This window comes from Macaca nemestrina, chromosome 5 (genome assembly GCF_043159975.1).
Source record: "Macaca nemestrina isolate mMacNem1 chromosome 5, mMacNem.hap1, whole genome shotgun sequence".
In the NCBI taxonomy this organism is placed as follows: Eukaryota; Metazoa; Chordata; class Mammalia; order Primates; family Cercopithecidae; genus Macaca; species Macaca nemestrina.
In genome coordinates, this window is record NC_092129.1 from 166030453 (window position 1) to 166048850 (window position 18398).

General features: G+C 43.8%; 1 long non-coding RNA gene across 3 annotated transcripts in view; it reads right to left on the reverse strand.

The window, feature by feature from the left end:
* Window positions 1–1264: 1264 nt before the first annotated feature.
* Window positions 1265–18398, reverse strand: part of LOC105482496 (uncharacterized) — a 32573-nt gene continuing 15439 nt past the window's right edge. For 2 of the 3 annotated variants that reach the window (XR_987664.3, XR_987666.3), the window contains one exon: window positions 1265–1627. This is a non-coding gene — a long non-coding RNA (uncharacterized lncRNA). Of the gene's footprint in view, window positions 1628–15959; window positions 16444–18398 lie in introns of those variants that run through there. The other variant, XR_987667.3, reaches the window with a different exon arrangement.

Sequence of the window (18398 nt, forward strand, 5' to 3'; positions counted from 1 at the left end):
CGGCCGGGAGCGGTGGCTCCTGCCTGTAATCCCAACACTTTGGGAGGCTGAGGCAGGTGGATCACTTGAGGTCAGGAGTTCGAAACCTGGCCAACATGGTGAAACCCCATCTCTACTAAAAATACAAAAAATTAGCCAGGCATGGTAGTGGACACCTGTAGTCCCAGCTACTCAGGAGGCTGAGGCAGAAGAATCGCTTGAACTCGGGAGGTGGAGGTTGCAGTGAGCTGAGATCGTGCCATTGCACTCCAGCCTGGGCAACCGAGTGAGACTCCATCTCAAAAAGAAAAAAAGAAGAAGAAGAAGAAGAAGAAGAATGCGCATTAATTTGTGTTGCCATGCTAACTACCCCTCAGAAAAGTGTGTAAGTTTCCTCAGGCTAATAAACTAATATTGCCGGGCATGGTGGCTCATGCCTGTAATCCCAGCACTTTGGGAGGCCGAGGCAGGTGGATCACTTGAAGTCAGGAGTTCAAGACCAGCCTGACCAACATCGCGAAACCCCGTCTCTACTAAAAATACAAAAATTATCTGGGCGTGGTGGCAGGCTCCTATAGTCCCAGATACTCAAGAGGCTGAGACAGGAGAATCGCTTGAACCCATGAGGCAGAGGTTGCAGTGAGCTGAGATAGAGTCACTATACTCCAGCCTGGGTGACATAGTGAGATTCCATCTCAAAAACAAACAAACAAACAAACAAACAAAAAAAACAAACACTGAAGCAAATAGCAACTTTTTGGCCATCTCCAGTGTGAGATTCCCACAGCGTGACTCACCCTGCCATGGAATCCTGGAGGGGAGCACTGGTAAAGCAGCTAAAGCCTTGACTGCTGTAGTCATCATGGCCTCCAGGAACAACAGTGCTCTGCTGAGCAGGCTCCATGGGCCCTGCCCACTGACATCCACTTATCAAAGTGGTGGGGTTAGGCAGCATGTTTTCTACTAGCCTCTTATGGATGTGGGACCAGGATGGAGCCTCTGACCCAGGCAGGTATGGGCTGACTGTGACTTCTAGCCTAAACGTGGCCCGTTTCTTTCTGCCAGCAACTTGAATGGAAAAGTAACAAGAAAAGGGGTCAGTTAGCAAGAGAAAGAACAGAAAACAAAAGGATGCAGAGACTGCTGTCCGAGTATTACAAGATCTCTGGGGTGTCCATTTTTCTGGTGGGAAACCTCTGTGGCCACAGCACCTTTGTCCAAGTTCTCATCCTGCCTCTAGGAAGAATGAGGTACACAGACAAGCGCAGGGTGGAGAAGAGTTTTATTTAGTGTTAGAACAGCTCAGAGGAGTGCGTAGCTCCTCTCTGTAGGCAGGTTGTCTGGTCGAGTGTTCAGCTCTTAGCAGAGAGCAGGCCCTGGAGAAGGTGGCTCCTCTCTGCAGGTATGTCTTTGCAGGTCTCTGAAGGTCCCAGAAGAGAGGGCAGCTCCTCTCTTCCAGCAGGTCGTCTCTGCAGCTCTCAGCGGAGAGGGTACTCCTCTCTGCAGCTGGCCTTCCCATCGTCTCCAGCTCTCAGCAGAAAGGGTACTCCTGTCTGTAGCCGGTCATGGGGTCTCATCATCTCTCTGCCCTCTTCATCCTCTGGCCATCCTCTGCCCTGCTCTGGCTGAGCCTAGGGCTTTTATGGACCTCAGAGGGGAGGAAGTACATGCTGATTGGCCCATGAACAGCCACTGATAGACCCGGAAGAGGTACCATGAGTTCCCACTCCAATTTATGGGACTGGCAACCTGGCCCCAAGCCTTCAGGCCCTCCCTGGCATGAAGGTGGGGCCTTACTGGGGACCCACGCCTTCCACCCAGGACTCTGTCTGCCTCTTGCTGCTATTCATGGCCCTGGGGCTCAGCTGCAACCCTGCTATGAGATCGGAGCAGGCCCCAAGATTGGAGAGAGGTCAGGCAAACACCCCTGAGCCTGCAGGGACGGGGTAGTGGGGGGTCCTTCCTGGGGTCGCTGAGGGTGCAGGCTGCAGACACACCCGGCTCCTGCATCTAGGAGGGTGGCTGCAGCCACACCCTCACCCAGAAAGGCAGATCCTGCCTGCTCCTGGCCCTCCCCCAAGAGCACAGGAAAGCTCAGATGGATCCACAGCTACAGTTTGGGTTCCTGTAGCCCCACTCAGGAGAGTGGGGCTCCTGGCTGCTCTGTAGAACAGGAGGCCTAGGTCTGCAGCTGCATTGGGCAGCTACAGCAGCACCGGGGCAGCTCCTGTCCCAACTCAGAAGGGGCGGGGCTCCCACCAGCTCCGTGGAGTGTGCTGCCATCACAACTAGGTTTGTGGCCAGGATGGCCAAGCCAAAGATAAGAAGGAGCAAAAACTATGAATATGCAGAAGAAACTCCCCCATGGGGTGAGGAGAGGATACAAGGAGAGAAGCAGGGGACCTAGCGTGTCCTAAGAGACCACAGGGAAAATGACAAAGGAAGAGCAGAGCTCTCTTTGTTACAGGACTGGAGAGGCAGAGGTGGAGTGTCATTCAAAAAGTCATGTGAAATATCCTAACACAAACTTCTCTTGGAAAATTTTACAGTAATACAAAGTACCAAATGTGAAGTTTAATGAATCTTGGCTGTTGGCAAACCACTGATGATGGTATGTCCCTGGAAATCTATGTCAGAATCTCAGCTGGGGGAGGATGGAGCATGTGTGAAGCTGAAGGGCAGTTTTATCTAAGAGGGCAAAGGTTTAAAAAGATTGAGAAACTGGCCAGGCGCGGTGGCTCAAGCCTGTAATCCCAACACTTTGGGAGGCCAAGGCAGTGGATCACCTGAGGTCAGGAGTTCAAGACCAGCCTGGCCAACATGGTGAAACCCCATCTCTACTAAAAATACAAAAAATTAGCCAGATGTGGTGGCACGTACCTGTAATCCCAGCTACTTGGGAGGCTGAGGCAGGAATCGCTTGAGCCAGGAGGCAGAGGTTGCAGTGAGCTGAGATTGTGCCATTGCACTCCAGCCTGGGTGACAAGAGCGAAACTCCGTCTCAAAAAAAAAAAGATTGAGAAACTCTTCCATTATACTTTCCTCACTTTTTCAGTTTTCTGAATCCTCACTCTAATTTCCCCTTGAAGATGCCCTTCTTTGATACCTGGGGAGCAGACTAGAGCCTTTATAAGATCTCTTTCTTCTATTTTAATGACATTGGTTTGCCTAAGAATGAAATATTAGTCCAAAAGTGTACGTGGACATTAATAATAGAAGCCAGTTATGCCAAGCCAAGAAAAGCACTTAAAAAAAACCAAACAAACCAGCATCTAGAGGGAGCAAATAATTTTAGCTGTCAAATCCAAAAATTGTGTATCTAACCCACTGAACTGTGGAATTATCCTCAGAATTCTAACATTCAGTGCCTGAAAATGTCATAAATCAACAAATATTCATTGGCTTGTTTTCTTTTCTCACATATAAGTGTTAAAACTTCATTTATTTTCTTATATAGCAAAATATTCCTCAACTTAGTCAACAATCAGGCTACAAATCTCCACACATCCATTTTTTCTTTAAAAGCAAAAAGTGTACATCAGTGTATTTAAAAATTTTTTTTTCTCTTCTGTAAATGTTATATTCTTAAGTGTAAATTCTTAATGTAATGCACATCTTCAGGCCTATTAGAGAGAACACAAGGAACAAATTGCTCAGTGGAAAGCACATGAACTTCCAAATTAGAAAGGAGTCCCAACTCTGACATCCCCCTCCTTTCTAGCTGTTTGATTTGGGAAGAATTGGTTTAACGGTTTAACGACTGTTTTTTTTTTTGGGGGGGGGGTACAGAGTCTAGCTCTGTAGCCCAGGCTGGAGGGCAATGGTGCAATCTCAGCTCACTGTAACCTCTGCCTCCCAGGTTCAAACGATTCTCCTGCCTCAGCCTCCTGAGTAGCTGGGACTACAGGTGCACACCACCACACCTGGCTAAATTTTTGTTGCTGTTGTTGTTGTTGTTGTTATTGTTGTTGTTCTTTTGAGACAGAGTCTCACTCTGTCAGCCAGACTGGAGTGCAGTGGTGTGATCTTGGCTCACTGCAAGCTCTGCCTCTCGGGTTCATGCCATTCTTCTGCCTCAGCCTCCTGAGTAGCTGGGACTACAGGTGCCCGCCACCATACCTGGCTAATTTTTTTGTGTTTCTTTAGTAGAGACAGGGTTTCACTGTGTTAGCCAGGATGGTCTTGATCTGACCTCATGATCCACGCGCCTCGGCCTCCCAAAGTGCTGGGATTACAGGCGTGAGCCACTGCGCCCAGCCAATTTTTTGTATTTTAATAGAAATGGAGTTTCTCCATGTTGCCCAGGCTAGTCTCGAACTCCTGAGCTCAGGCAACCTACCTGCCTCAGCCTCCCAAAGTGCTAGGATTACAGGCATGAGCCACCGTGCCGGGCTAACAACATTTTATCTTCCATTTCTTGATCTATTGAATGTTTAGCGTGTGGTTTATTCATAGGGCTTTGGTGAGACAAAAATGAACTTTTTTGAAGGGTGAATAGTACTCCCCATTTAGTTGTCCAAGTTAGAAACTTATGAATCATTCCTAATACCTCCTACTCTCTCACTCCCCACATGTAATCCAAAATAATCCAGGAGGTTCAGCCTTCAAAATATATCTCAATTATTCCCCCTTGTCTCCATCACCACCGCTGTTATCAGTCTTAGACGTCATGGTTTTTCACGTTCACTGCTGCTCCAGTCTCCCAACTGGTGTCTCCACTTGTTTTTCCCCCGGTCCCCAGTCTACCCCATATAGCAGCTCGTTTTTTAAAAGCATAAATCATGCCATTCTTCTGCTTAATTCTTTCTGATGATGTCCCACTATATATACTTTTTTTCTTTTTTTTTTTTTTTCTTTCTTTGAGACAGAGTCTCACTCTGTCGCCCAGGCTGGAGTGCAGTGGTGTGATCTCAGTTCACGGCAAACTCCGCCTCCCAGGTTCAAGCGATTCTTATGCCTCAGCCTCCCGAATAGCTGGGATTACAGACGTGTGTCACTACACCCGACTAATTTGTGTATTTTTAGTAGAGACAGGGTTTCACCATGTTGGCCAGGCTGATCTCCAACTCCTGACCTCAGGTGATCTGCCTGCCTCGGCCACTCACCACTATAATTTTTAAATGACATCTTCATTGAGATATAATTCACATACTATAAAACTCACCCTCTTACAGTATACAAATTAAAACACACAATGTGGTTTTAGTGTTTTCACAATGTTCAATCATAACCACTATCTAATTCCAGAACACTTTCATTATCCCAGAAAGAAACCGAAAACTCTTAAGTAGTTACTACTATTCCCACCCCTTCCAGCCCCTAACAACCACTAATTGATTTTCTGTCTCTATGGATTTGTCTGTTCTGGACATTTCATATAAATGGAATATTATAATATGTGACTTTTGAGGTCTGGCTTCTTTCACTTAGCATAATGCTTTCAGGATTGATCTGTGTGTTGGCATGTATTAGTGCTTCATTTATTCTAATTGCCAAGTAATATTCCACTGTATGGATATACCATATTTTGTTTATTCACTCATGGACATTTGGTTATTTTCGCTTTTTGACTATTACAAATAATGCTGCTATGAACATTCAGGTGCACATTTTTGTGCTGACATGTGTTTTCAATTATCTCGGGTACATTCGGAAGAATAAAATGCTGAGTCATATGATAACTTTATGCTTAACTGTTTAAGCAACCGCCAAACAATTTTCCAAAGTGGCTGTACTATTTACAATCCCCCCAGCACTGTATGAGGGCTCTAATTTCTTCACATCCTCACAAACACTTGTTATCTGTCTTTTTGATTGTAATCATTCATGCAGTGGTTTCTCACTGTGGTTTTGATTTGCATATCCCTAATGATTAATGATGTTGAGCATTTTTTCATTGCTTATTAGTCATTTGTATATTTCTTTTTTTTTCTCTTGAGACAGAGTCTCACTCCGTCACCCAGGCTGAAGTGCAGTGGCACAATCTCAGCTCACTGCAACCTCTGCTTCTTGGGTTCAAGCAATTTTCCTGCCTCAGCCTCCCAAGTAGCTGGGATTAGAGGTGTGCACCACCATGCCCGGCTAATTTTTTGTATTTTTAGTAGAGACAGGGTTTCCCCACGTTGGCCAGGCTGGTCTCGAACCCCTTACCTCAAGTGATCCACTGCTTTGGCCTCTGAAGCTGGGATTACAGGCGTGAGCCCCATGCCCAACCTACATATTTCTTTGAAGAAAATTCTATTCAAATATTTTGCTCATTTAAAAAACTGGGCTGGGCATGGTGGCTCACACCTGTAAACCCATCACTTTGGGAGTCTGAGGCTGGATGATGGCTTGAGGCAAGGAGTTCAAGATCAGCTTGGGCAGCATAGTGAGACCCTATCTCTACAAAAAATAAAAATAAAAAACCTGTTGGGCATGACGGCATGTGCCTGTAGCCCTAGCTATTCAAGAGACTGAAACAGGAGGATCACTGGAGCCCAGGAGTTCAAGGTTACGGTGAACTATGATTAAACCACTGCACTCCAGCCTGGGAAACAGTAAGACCCTGTCTCAAAAACAAAAAGGTTTATTTGTCTTTCTTTTTATCGCTAAGTTGCAAGAGTTCTTTATATATTAGATATAATTTACTTAACAGATATATTGTAAGCAAATATTGTCTTCCATGGTGTCAGTTATCTTTTTCACTTTCTTAACGATGGAGGTAATTTTTACTTTTTCTTGCCTGATTTTTCTGACTATGACCTTCAGCACAATGTTGAACAGAAGTGGTAACAGTTTTAGCCGTGTGTGGTGGTGCACACCTGTAGTCCCAGCTACTCGGGAGGCTGAAGTGGAAGGATTGCTTGAGAGCAGCAGTTCGAGGCTGCAGTGAGCCACGATTGTGCCACTGCCCTTCAGTCTGGGAGACAGAGCACAACCCTGTCTCTAATTTTTAAAAGGTGGTAAGAGTGAACGTCCTTGTCTTGTTCTTAATCTTAGAGGGAAAGCATTCAGTCTTTCATCATTAAGTCTGATGTTAGCTGTGGGTTCTTTTTTAATAGATAAGCTTTATTAGGCTGAGGAAATTCTCTTCTGCTTCTGGTTTGTTGAGAGTTTTTATCTTAAAAGGGTGGTGAATTTTGTCAAGTGCTTTCTCTGCTACTTATTAATGTGACCATGTGGTTTTTGTCCTTTATCTTATTAATATGTTATATTAAATCAACTGAGTTTCATATGTTAAATCAACCTTACATGTCTGGCATAAATTCCACTTGGTTATAGTGTGTACTTTTTTTAATCCATCATAGTATTCAGTTTGCTAGTGTTTTGTTGAGGATTTTTGCAACTATAATTCATAAGGGATATTGATCTATAGTTTTCTAGTCATGCCATTGTCTAGTTTCGGTATCAGGGTAATATTGGTCTCGTAGAATCATTTGGGAACTATTCTCTCCTTTTTTGGAAGAGTTTGTGAAGGATTGATGTTAATGCCTCTTTAAATGTTTGGTAGAATTCACTAGTATAGCCATTTGGGCATAAGGTTTTCTTCATGGGAAATTTTTGTTTGTTTGTTTTTATTACTATTTCCAATCTCTTTACCTGTTAAAGGTCTGTTCAGTTTTTTCATGTCTTCTTGATTCCATTTTAGTAGCTTGTGTCTTTCTAAGAATCTGTCCATTTCACCTAGGTTATCTAATTTGTTGACATAAAATTGTTAATAGTATTCCCTTATAATCCTTTTTGCTTCTGTAAGTTTGGTAGTGATATCCCCTCTCTCGTTTCTGATTGTAGAATTTGATTCTTCTCTCTTTTATTCTTGGTCAGTCTAGCTAATTGTCAATTTTGTTGATCTTTTTCCCACTGCATTTTGAATAGAACCCAAACTCCTTATCTTAGCCTGTTAGGTCCCACGTGAAGAACCCTTTCTACACTCCAAATTCCCCCTGCCCACTCACCTGTCAGTCTGCTGCTGGTCTTTTATAAGCTCCTGAATGCACCAGTCCCTTTGCCAGCTCAAGGTTATCGCAAGTACTGGTTTCCACTGCTGGGAAGGCCTCTTCCCCTAGGTTTTGTCTGACTGGCTCTTTCCCACCCTGCGGAGCTCAAGTGTAGTAAGCCACCTTTCTAATTTGGATTATGTACATATTACCTTCCTTATCTTACCTTCCATATATATACCTACCAATAGCCTCATTTGTAGCATTAGCCAGTTTCCATGATGTAAACAATGCCACCACCATGGCTGATTTCAAGCTGCCAACACAATGTCACTGAACACGAAATAAGGAAAAGAGTCTATAACCTTCCTTATATACTTATCTTATATTTTCTTTACTACTGTACATCCAGCATTTAATTTTTTTAAAAAAGTGGTAAGAGTGAACGTCCTTGTCTTGTTCTTAATCTTAGAGGGACAGCATTCAGTCTTTCATCATTAAGTCTGATGTTAGCTGTGGGTTTTTTTTAACAGATAGGCTTTATTAGGTTGAGGAAATTCTCTTCTGCTTCTAGTTTGTTGAGAGCTTTTGTCTTAAAAGGGTGGTGAATTTAACATAATGCTTGGCTCATGATAGTAGTTCAATAAAGTTTTAAAAGTGAGAGTTTGAAACCAGCCAGGCCAACATGGTGAAACTCCATCTCTACTAAAAAAAAAAAAAACAAAATACAGGCCAGGTGCTGTGGCTGAAGCCTGTAATTCCAGCACTTTGGGAGGCCGAGGTGGATAGATCACAAGATCAGGGGATCGAGACTTCCTGGCTAACACGATGAAACCCCGTCTCTACTAAAAATACAAAAAATTAGCCAGGCATGGTGGCGGGCACCTGTAGTCCCACCTGCTGAGGAGGCTGAGGCAGGAGAATGGCGTGAACCTGGGAGGTGGAGCTTGCCCTGAGCCAAGATCATGCCACTGCACTCCAGCCTGGGTGACAGAGCGAGACTCCATCCCAAAAAAATAAAAATAAATAAAAAATACAAAAATTTAGCCGGGTGTGGTGGCACACACCTGTAATTCTAGCTACTTGGGAGGCTGAGGCAGGAGAATCGCTTGAACCCAGGAGATGGAGGTTGCAGTGAGCTGAGATCACATGACTGCACTCCAGCCTGGGCGACAGAGTGAGCACCCTGTCTCAAAAAAACAAATAAATAAAAATAAATAAATTTAAAGGTGGAACAAAATTAGAACTACGAAATTTGCAAAATACTATAGCAATATAACATGATTGTTGTTATTATTAATTGCACAATATTACTTACAGGTTTGCTTATTATTAGACATCAGGACCTGTCACTATTTCTAAAACATGGGCTATCTTTATTTAATGTGAGTGAAATGATGATACTAGATAGATGCCCTCAGGCAAAAGTGGGTTTTGTCTAACATGTAACATTTTTATTTGGCTATTGTTTAATTTTTAAATATCTTGGAGGACGTTCACATTTCAAAGGAATCATTTCTTAGAAAGTACTTAGCCTTGACACAGTGCTTTGTACACAAAGTCCGCTCATGAAATAAGTAAACGTTTATTTGTTCATTCACATATTACTTGAGATTTATTGAGTACATAGTATGTACTAGACATTCACTAAGGCCTTAGGATTCAGAGTAAACTACAAAACTCTTGACTTAAGAGGAGACAGAATGGACCGGGCTTGGTGGCTCATGTCTGTAATCCCAGCACTTTGGGAAGTCGAGGCGGGCGGATCACGAAATCAGGAGATAGAGATCATCCTGGCTAACACAGTGAAACCCCGTCTCTACTAAAAATACAAAAAAAAAAAAAAAAAAAAAAAGATTAGCTGGGCATGGTGGCAGGCGCCTGTAGTCTCAGTTACTCGGGAGGCTGAGGCAGGAGAATGGCGTGAACCAGGGAGGTGGGGCTTGCAGTGAGCCGAGATCGCGCCACTGCACTCCAGCCTGGGCGACAGAGCGAGACTCTGTCTCAAAAAAAAAGGAGACAGAATGTACCGGTGTTCTCCATGAAGAAAGGTGAGGACAGGGACAGAGTCTGTGGGTGGTGCCAAGGGAGGAGCAGCAGGACAGATGGGATGACAATGGTATAAACCAGGAGTCACAAACAAATGCCCCAGGAGCTAGGTGGGCTTGGTGGGCTTGGTGTGGGACACTGTAAGTGGCAGAGTCTGTGGCTGGGGGAAACAGCACGTTCTTTTTTTTTTTTGAAACAGTTTCACTCTTGTTGCTCAGCTTGGAGTGCAATGGCACAGTCTTGGCTCACTGCAACCTCCTCCTCCCAGGTTCAAGCCATTCTCCTGCCTCAGCCTCCTTAGTAGCTGAGATTACAGGCGCTGGCCACCATGCCTGGTTAATTTTTGTATTTTTAGTAGAGGCGGGGTTTCACCATGTTGGCCAGGCTGGTCTCGATCTCCTGACCTCAGGTGATCCACCCGCCTCGGCCTCCCAAACTGCTGGGATTACAGGCATGAACTACTGCACCTGACCTGGAAATAGCACATTCCATTTAAAGACATTTATATCTAAATTTAAAACAAAAATAATGTGGCAGCCAGACAAAATACTTCTTCAGGTGGGATATAGCCCATTGGCCAATAGTATCAGCCTAAGCAAAGCAAATAGCGGAGAGAAAGGAGAAGAATCCAAACCACTGCTGATTTGCCGGAGCTGGCTAGTTCCAGCTCAAGAGAGCCAGGTTCCTACTTTGTGCTCAATGACGTCATGTTGCAGCTGGCAATGAGCCATGGTGGTGGCAGCAGTTACACCAGGGAAATCAGCAAATTCTTCAAATCAAGCTATTGATAGGCAATGCTGAACACATTATTTAAATGTTAAAACAAAAAAACCAGAGATGTGCTCCTATTTGAAGAAAGAAAAATCTTTTCACTTAGGTTTCAGAAACTTCTCACTTCTGCCTTTAAAAATATTATAAGGCCAGGCGTGGTGGCTCACGCCTGTAATCCCAGCACTTTGGGAGGCCGAGGCGGGTGGATCACGAGGTCAGGAGATCTAGACCATCCTGGCTAACACAGTGAAACCCCGTCTCTACTAAAAATACAAAAAATAAGGCAGGTACGGTGGCGGGCACCTATAGTCCCAGCTACTCGGGAGGCTGAGGCAGGAGAATGGCGTGAACCCGGGAGGCGGAGGTTGCAGTGAGCCGAGATGGCACCACTGCACTCCAGCCTGGGCGACAGAGTGAGACTCTGTCTCAAAAAAAAAAAAAAAAAAAAAAAAATATATATATACACACACACACACACATACACATATAAGCAGTTTTTACTTGTACTCAGGATTAATACATAGTTAAATGTATGTTGTCCTACCAAAAATGAATACATAACTAAGCAAACAAATAAAATGAGTTCAAGAGAAGGCTTGTATTTTTATTTCTTTATGTATATTTTTAGATGATAAACTCATCTGAGAATATGGTTGTGAAAATGATAGGAACTAAGGAATTAATTACAGGGAATCAACTGTCATTTTCATCATTTAGTATTGATTACTATTTACAGTCTATGAGAAATTCCTTTCATTAAAATCAAATCCCCCAAATGTGGGAATAAGTTCACATTATAGCACAACTTACAGGTCCTAATTTAATAGTAGTTTTTCTAATTCCACTTCCCATTTGAAGAATGTGTAATTTATTTATTTATTTATTTATTTATTTATTTATTTATTTATTTATTTTGAGACAAGGTCTGGCTCTATACCCCAGGCTGGAGTGCAGTGATGCAATCTCGCTCTCTCTTTTTTTTTTTTTTTTGAGATGGACTTTCGCTCTTGTTGCCCAGGCTGGAGTGCAATGGCGCAATCTCAGCTCACCACAACCTCCACCTCCCGGGTTCAAGTGATTCTCCTACCTCAGCCTCCCAAGTAGCTGGGATTACAGGCATCAGTGGTGCAATTTCTGCTCACTGCAATCTCCCCCTCCCAGGCTCAAGCAATCCTTCTCCTACCTCAGCCTCCTGGGTATCTGGGACTACAGGTGTGCACCACCATGCCTGGCTAACTTCTGTATTTTTTATAGAGAAGGGTTTTGCCATGTTGCCCAGGCTAGTCTCTAATTCGTGAGCTCAAGCAATTCAACCGCCTTGACCTCCTAAAATGCTGGACTTACAGGTGTGAGCCACTGTACCTGCCCGTTATTATGAAATTTATAAAAATACTTTTAGAACTGGGAATAACCTTGGAGATTATTATGTCCAGGGCAAGCATATAGATTTCAACTCTTCCAGATCATTGGTGGTGGTTGCCTGGAGTCCTGTCCCAGCTCAGCAAGGAAAAAGACCGTGTTCAATATCAACAACTGCCTTTGATACAGGAGGAGAAGGTGCAATCATGAATCCAATCTAGTCCTAATCTAGTCCAGTGTCTTTATTTTACAGGTTGGAAACTGAAGCCGTCATAGGTTAAGAAACTTGTCAAAAGTCATACAATTAGTCAATGGCATAGCCAGGATTGTAAATTCAGCAGGAAGTTGTTATTGAATAAAATTTCTCCCTTTCACCTTCAGGGCCCAGTTGTTATAAAACCTTGTCCCCAAATACCTCCGAAATACATTTCCTCCACCCCAGTTCCACTAATCTTGTCTATTATCGGGAGTCCCTTATTTTTTCTGCCTGTCCCTAATATCTCTCAATATTTCCACATACAATCATCCTCCTTGGCCCAGAACACTTCCAGAGAAGAATTCTAAACACAAATATTATAATGTCACTGTAATGCTTAAACACTTCCATGATCCCAGCACCTTGTAACACTGTGCTTCCAGGCCTTTGCTTATTCCCTGCGGTTCCCCTCTGCCCAGCAAACCCTACTCTTCCTTCAGACCACTGAAAACATCATCTCTTCTGCGAAGCTTTTCTTAATTCTTCCCTCCTCCCTCAACAATCCGTTTAGAAAAGCAGGAACAACGCTATCCTCATCTCAGTCTGTCTTCTCTCTTGTACTGCCTCCAGAGTTCTGCAGAGGAGAATGTCCATTCACATTTACTGATAAATGATAAGTCAGTCTGGAACTACATGCACCGCCACATCAGGATGCCAGGGCACTATGCCACTAGGCAGAGATTCAAGATGTTAGTTTTTAGTTTTTGCTGCTTCACTCCCCCCAACTTTTTTTTTAGATAGGGACTGACTGTTGCCCAGGCTGGAGTACAGTGGCACAATCACAGCTCACTGCAGCCTCAGACTGCCCGGCCCAAGTGATCCTCCCACCTCAGCCTCCCGAGTAGTTGGGACTACAGGCAAGTGCCCCCATGTCTGCCTAGCTAATTTATTTTTTTCTTTTTGTAGATACAGGGTCTCACTTTGTTGCCCAGGCTGGTCTCAAACTCCAGGGCTCAAGTGATCCCCCGCCTCAGCCTCCTGAGTAGCTGGAACTACAGGCATGCACCACCATACCCGGCTAAGAAGTTTTTAATGTCATGAGAAAGTGCTATGATATGATGATAAGGGGGAAAAGCAAAATAAAATATATATGTGTGATAAATTTTATCCACATAAATATACACTGAAATAAGACTGGGGAGACTGTTAATGGATGACTGGATTATCAGCAATTGTTTTCAGACTTTTAATTTTTATGTTATGATTATTTATTCATTTACCACTACTTTATTGAAGTATAATTTATGTGTAGTAAAATGCATACATCTTAAGATGAATTTTGACATTGAAAAAAATCAATGAATGTTTGTATATATACACCTCTGTATGATCATCTTCTACATAAAGATGTAGCACATTTTCATCACCCCCAAAACTCCCTTTCTGCCTCCAGTTAATACTCACACAAATTGCATTCTGACTTTTATCACAATAGTTTTTTTGTTCTCAAATTTTATATCATGGGATCACACAGTATATATTTTTAATGGTATCTGACTTCTTTCATTCCAACTAATGTTTTTGAACATCTTCCATATTTTTGCCTATATCAATGATTTGTTCTTTTTCTCTGCTAAGTAGTATTTCATTGTATTATTATACCACAATTTGTTTATCCACTTTCCTATTGGTGGATATTTTGGTTGTTTCCACCTTGGGGCTATTATGAAAAAGGCTGCTATAAACATTCACAAACAAATCTTTTTATGCACATATACACTTATTTATGGGTATATATGCAGAAGTGGAATTGCTGAGTCATTAAGGTAGATACAGGTTTAACTTTGTTAGAAATTGCCAACCCGGCCGGGCATGGCTCATGCCTGTAATCCCAGCATTTTGGGAGGCTGAGGAGGGCAGATCACCTAAGGTCAGGAGTTTGAGACCAGTCTGGCTAACGTGGTGAAACCCCATCTCTACTAAAAATACAAAAGTTAGCCAGGCCTGGTGGTGCACACCTGTAATCCCAGCTACTAGAGAGACTAAGGCAAGAGAATCACTTGAACCCAGGAGGCAGAGGTTACAATGAGCCGAGATCACGCCATTGCATTCCAGCCTGGGTGACAAGAGCAAAACTCTGTCTCAAAAAAAAAAAAAAAAAAAGAGAAATTGCCAAACCACTTTCTATAGTGGTTCGCCATTGTATGCTCCCACCAGCAATGTATGAGCGTTCCAGCTCCTCCATATCCTAACTATCATGTAATTGTCAGTCCTTTTAATTTTATTGATTCTGCCTTGTTTGTAGTGGTATCTCATTGTGGTTTGAATTTCCATTTCTCTGATGAATAATTATGTTGAGGACCTTTTCTTTTTTTTTTTTGAGACGGAGTCTCGCGCTGTCACCCAGGCTGGAGTGCAGTGGCCGGATCTCAGCTCACTGCAAGCTCCGCCTCCCGGGTTCACGCCATTCTCCTGCCTCCGCCTCCCGAGTAGCTGGGACTACAGGCATCCGCCACCTCGGCCGGCTATTTTTTTGTATTTTTTAGTAGAGACGGGGTTTCACCGTGTTAACCAGGATGGTCTCGATCTCCTGACCTCGTGATCCGCCCGTCTCGGCCTCCCAAAGTGCTGGGATTACAGGCTTGAGCCACCGAGCCCGGCCGTTGAGGACCTTTTCATAGACTTTATAGCCTTTCAGTTATCTTCTTTTGCAACGTGCCAATTCAAATCTTTTGCTCATTTTTAAGGAGAATTGCTTGTCTTTTTATTCTTGGTGTGCAGGAGTTTTTAAAACAGATATGGTTATAAAAGTCCTTTATCAAATATCTGTATTCTTTTTAGATAATAATATCTAAATATAGATAATTAGAGAAAATAAAAATAAAATACACCTTTACACTTTTTTTTTTTTTTTTTTTTTTTTTTTTTGAGACGGAGTTTCGCTCTTGTTGCCCAGGCTGGAGTGCAATGGCATGATCTCGGCTCACCGCAACCTCTGCCTCCCGGGGTCAAGTGATTCTCCTGCCTCAGCCTCCCTAGTAGCTGGGATTATAGGCATGCACCACCACGCCCGGCCAATTTTTGTATTTTCAGTAGAGACGGGGTTTCTCCATGTTAGGCTGGTCTCGAACTCCTGACCTCAGGTGATCCACCTGCCTCGGCCTCCCAAAGTGCTGGGATTACAGGTGTGAGCCACCGCGCCCAGCCTCCTTTTCACTTTCTTAATGGCGTCTTTTGATAGGCAGAGGTTTTTAATTTTAGTGAAGTTTAATTTTCAATTTTGTCTCCTATGCCTTTTGTGACTTGTCTTAGAAATGTTTTCCTACCCTGGCTGGGCACACTGGCTCACGCCTGTAATCCCAGCACTTTGGAAGGCCGAGGCGGGCTGATCACCTGAGGTCAGGAGTTCAAGACCAGCCTGGCCAACATGGTAAAACCCTGTCTCTACTAAAAATACAAAAAAACTTAGTGGGGTGCGGTGGCGGGCATCTGTAGTCCCAGCTACTTGGGAGCCTGAGGCAGGAGAATCGCTTAAACCTGGGAGACGGAGGTTGCAGTGAGCCGAGATCACACCATTGCACTCCAGCCTGAGCAACGGGAGTGGTACTCCATCTCAAAATAAATAAATAAATAAATAAAAATAAAGAAAGAAATGTTTTCCTACCCTAAAGTCATAAAAATATTTTTCTATCATTTCTCCTAGAAGGTTTGCAGGTTTAGCTTCACATTTAGGTGTATGATCACTGCTGTTCTTTAGTCATAAGGGGGAAAGGGACTTAATCTTAAGCAAAGAAGTGTAAATGGCAGGCTGCTATTGAGGCCATCCATTATTTACGTTGGGAAAGTGAAGTTTTGGCATAAACACCGTATCATGTCACCTGGGTGGAAGAACAAGTACATCTGTTGTCCTGGCCTAGTAGAACATTCTGATCCCAACTCTGACTCCATAGATAAGTGGTACCTGGGCTTTCTTACAGTTACAGGGTTGGGAGAAGATTTAAGGGATTTGGGAGGATATTAGGAATAAATAGAATTGTAGAGAAGCCTGGGCATCAAATGACCGCCTATGCAGGGTTCAGACTCACATTTGTCCTGGGCTGTTTCAACAGTTAGTGAAGACTCCAGTGAAAGCTGGGGCCCTGATACCCTCCAACATGGACACCTTCAGAGCTAGGAGACATGGGGGAGAGGGAGGGTGGGGTAAGCCAAGGAGAATCATATTGTTAGTTGTAATGAGCTAGCGTTAAATAGATGTTGGTCATGTCTCCAATGTGGATGTTGAGAAAGATGATCAGAATTTGGAGTCCCAAATTCCTCAATCCCCTCCAGTTGCTAATGAAGCTACTGTCACCCCATGTGAGTTTGCCAAGTATGCAAACTCAAGGCCAGGTGCAAGGACACTTTATGACAACAAAGACTTTTGGTCCTGATCTCAATATGGTCTTCTAGTGAATTAGACTGAACTTTGTGTGTTTCACGGTCTTACCTTGCTGCCGTGGCCTAAGGCTCACATTTAAAAGCAGGAGAGCAATTTCTTTGGCCTTCTCCCACAGGCCAGAAATGACCAACATCTGGCACATGCACAGCCACTCCTACTTCTGTGGCTATAGTGGATACTGTGGTATGCCACCTAGATCTCCCTTTCAGGACCTAGGCATTCATTCCCCCAGCTACCAGGGGTGTTGGCCACCGATGGCTCATAATTGCATCCTTCTCCAGGAATGGCCTTGGTCAAAGGAAGCTGCCTTTCCCAAGCAGACAGACCTCCATAGTCAACGTTGGAGTGAGTGATGGGAAGGGGTTAGTGCTAAGGCCTGGAACTTTCAACACATTTAGGACAACTCAGCTCCAGAGCTCCCTATGAGGTTGGCTAAGGCCTTTGTTGCAACTACAATGTGTCATCTTTCTTCCCTCCTTTCCTTACAAGCTTTGTTTATTTATATTTTAAGAAGGATTCTTGCTCTGTCGCCCAGCTGGAGTGCAGTGGTACAATCTCAGCTCACTGCAACCTCCGTCTCCCAGGTTCAAGCGATTCTCCTGCCTCAGCCTCCTGAGTAGCTGGGATTTCAGGCATGCTTCACCACACCCAACTAATTTTTGTGTTTTTAGTAGAGACGGGGTTTCACTATGTTGGCCAGGCTGGTCTCGAACTCCTGACCTCAGGCGATCTGCCCAGCTTGGCCTCCCAAAGTGCGGGGATTACAGGCATGAGCCACCTTACAATTTTGTTCTCAAGCATACTCCCTAATAAACACCCTGCAAACAATTATCTGAGTCTCAGAATCTGTTTCTGTGAAATCTACTTAAAACAATGGCCATGTCACAATACATTACCAATTAATCATATTACTTGCTTTTTCATGCTGAGCCTGGAAAAATACTAAAGTTCCTTCTGAAAACAGCCTTTAAGTAACTTTAAAAAAAAAATCAGGTGGAGTGATAAACAAGTTGAAACCCATTTATCATCCCTGCTTCAAGCCCACATTTTAATATCAGTCCTCTAAATCTTAGTGTTCTGGTGGCAAGAAGAGACAAGGAGAGACATGTCTGAGGAAAAGCACATGGAGGAAAGAGGAGAGATACTTGAATCCAAGTTCTCAAGCAAAGCCAGTCTAAACTGTTTACCCTAACTATCTAAAGAGTCTCCCAGATGGCAGACAGCCCTGGACTGTGTTATATAGGAAAAACTAATATAAAAGTTCAACTCAAGAAAAGGACCTGCTGGGTGCGGTGGCTCACGCCTGTAATCCCAGCACTTTGGGAGGCCGAGACAGGTGGATCATGAGGTCAGGAGATTGAGACCATCCTGGCTAACATGGTGAAATCCTGTCTCTAATAAAAATACAAAAAAATTAGCCGGGTGTAGTGGTGGGTGCCTGTAGTCCCAGCTACTCGGGAGACTGAGACAGGAGAATGGTGTGAACCCAGGAGGCAGAGCTTGCAGTGAGCCAAGATCGTGCCACTGCACTCCAGCCTGGGCGACAGAGCGAGAGGGAGACTCTGTCTCAAAAAAAAAAAAAAGAAAGAAAGAAAAAAAGAAAAGGACCTGCCACTTACCCTCAACAGCCTATCTGTCATGCCACATTTCCACTCCCTCACACCAGAGTCACAAGACATCCTTGACC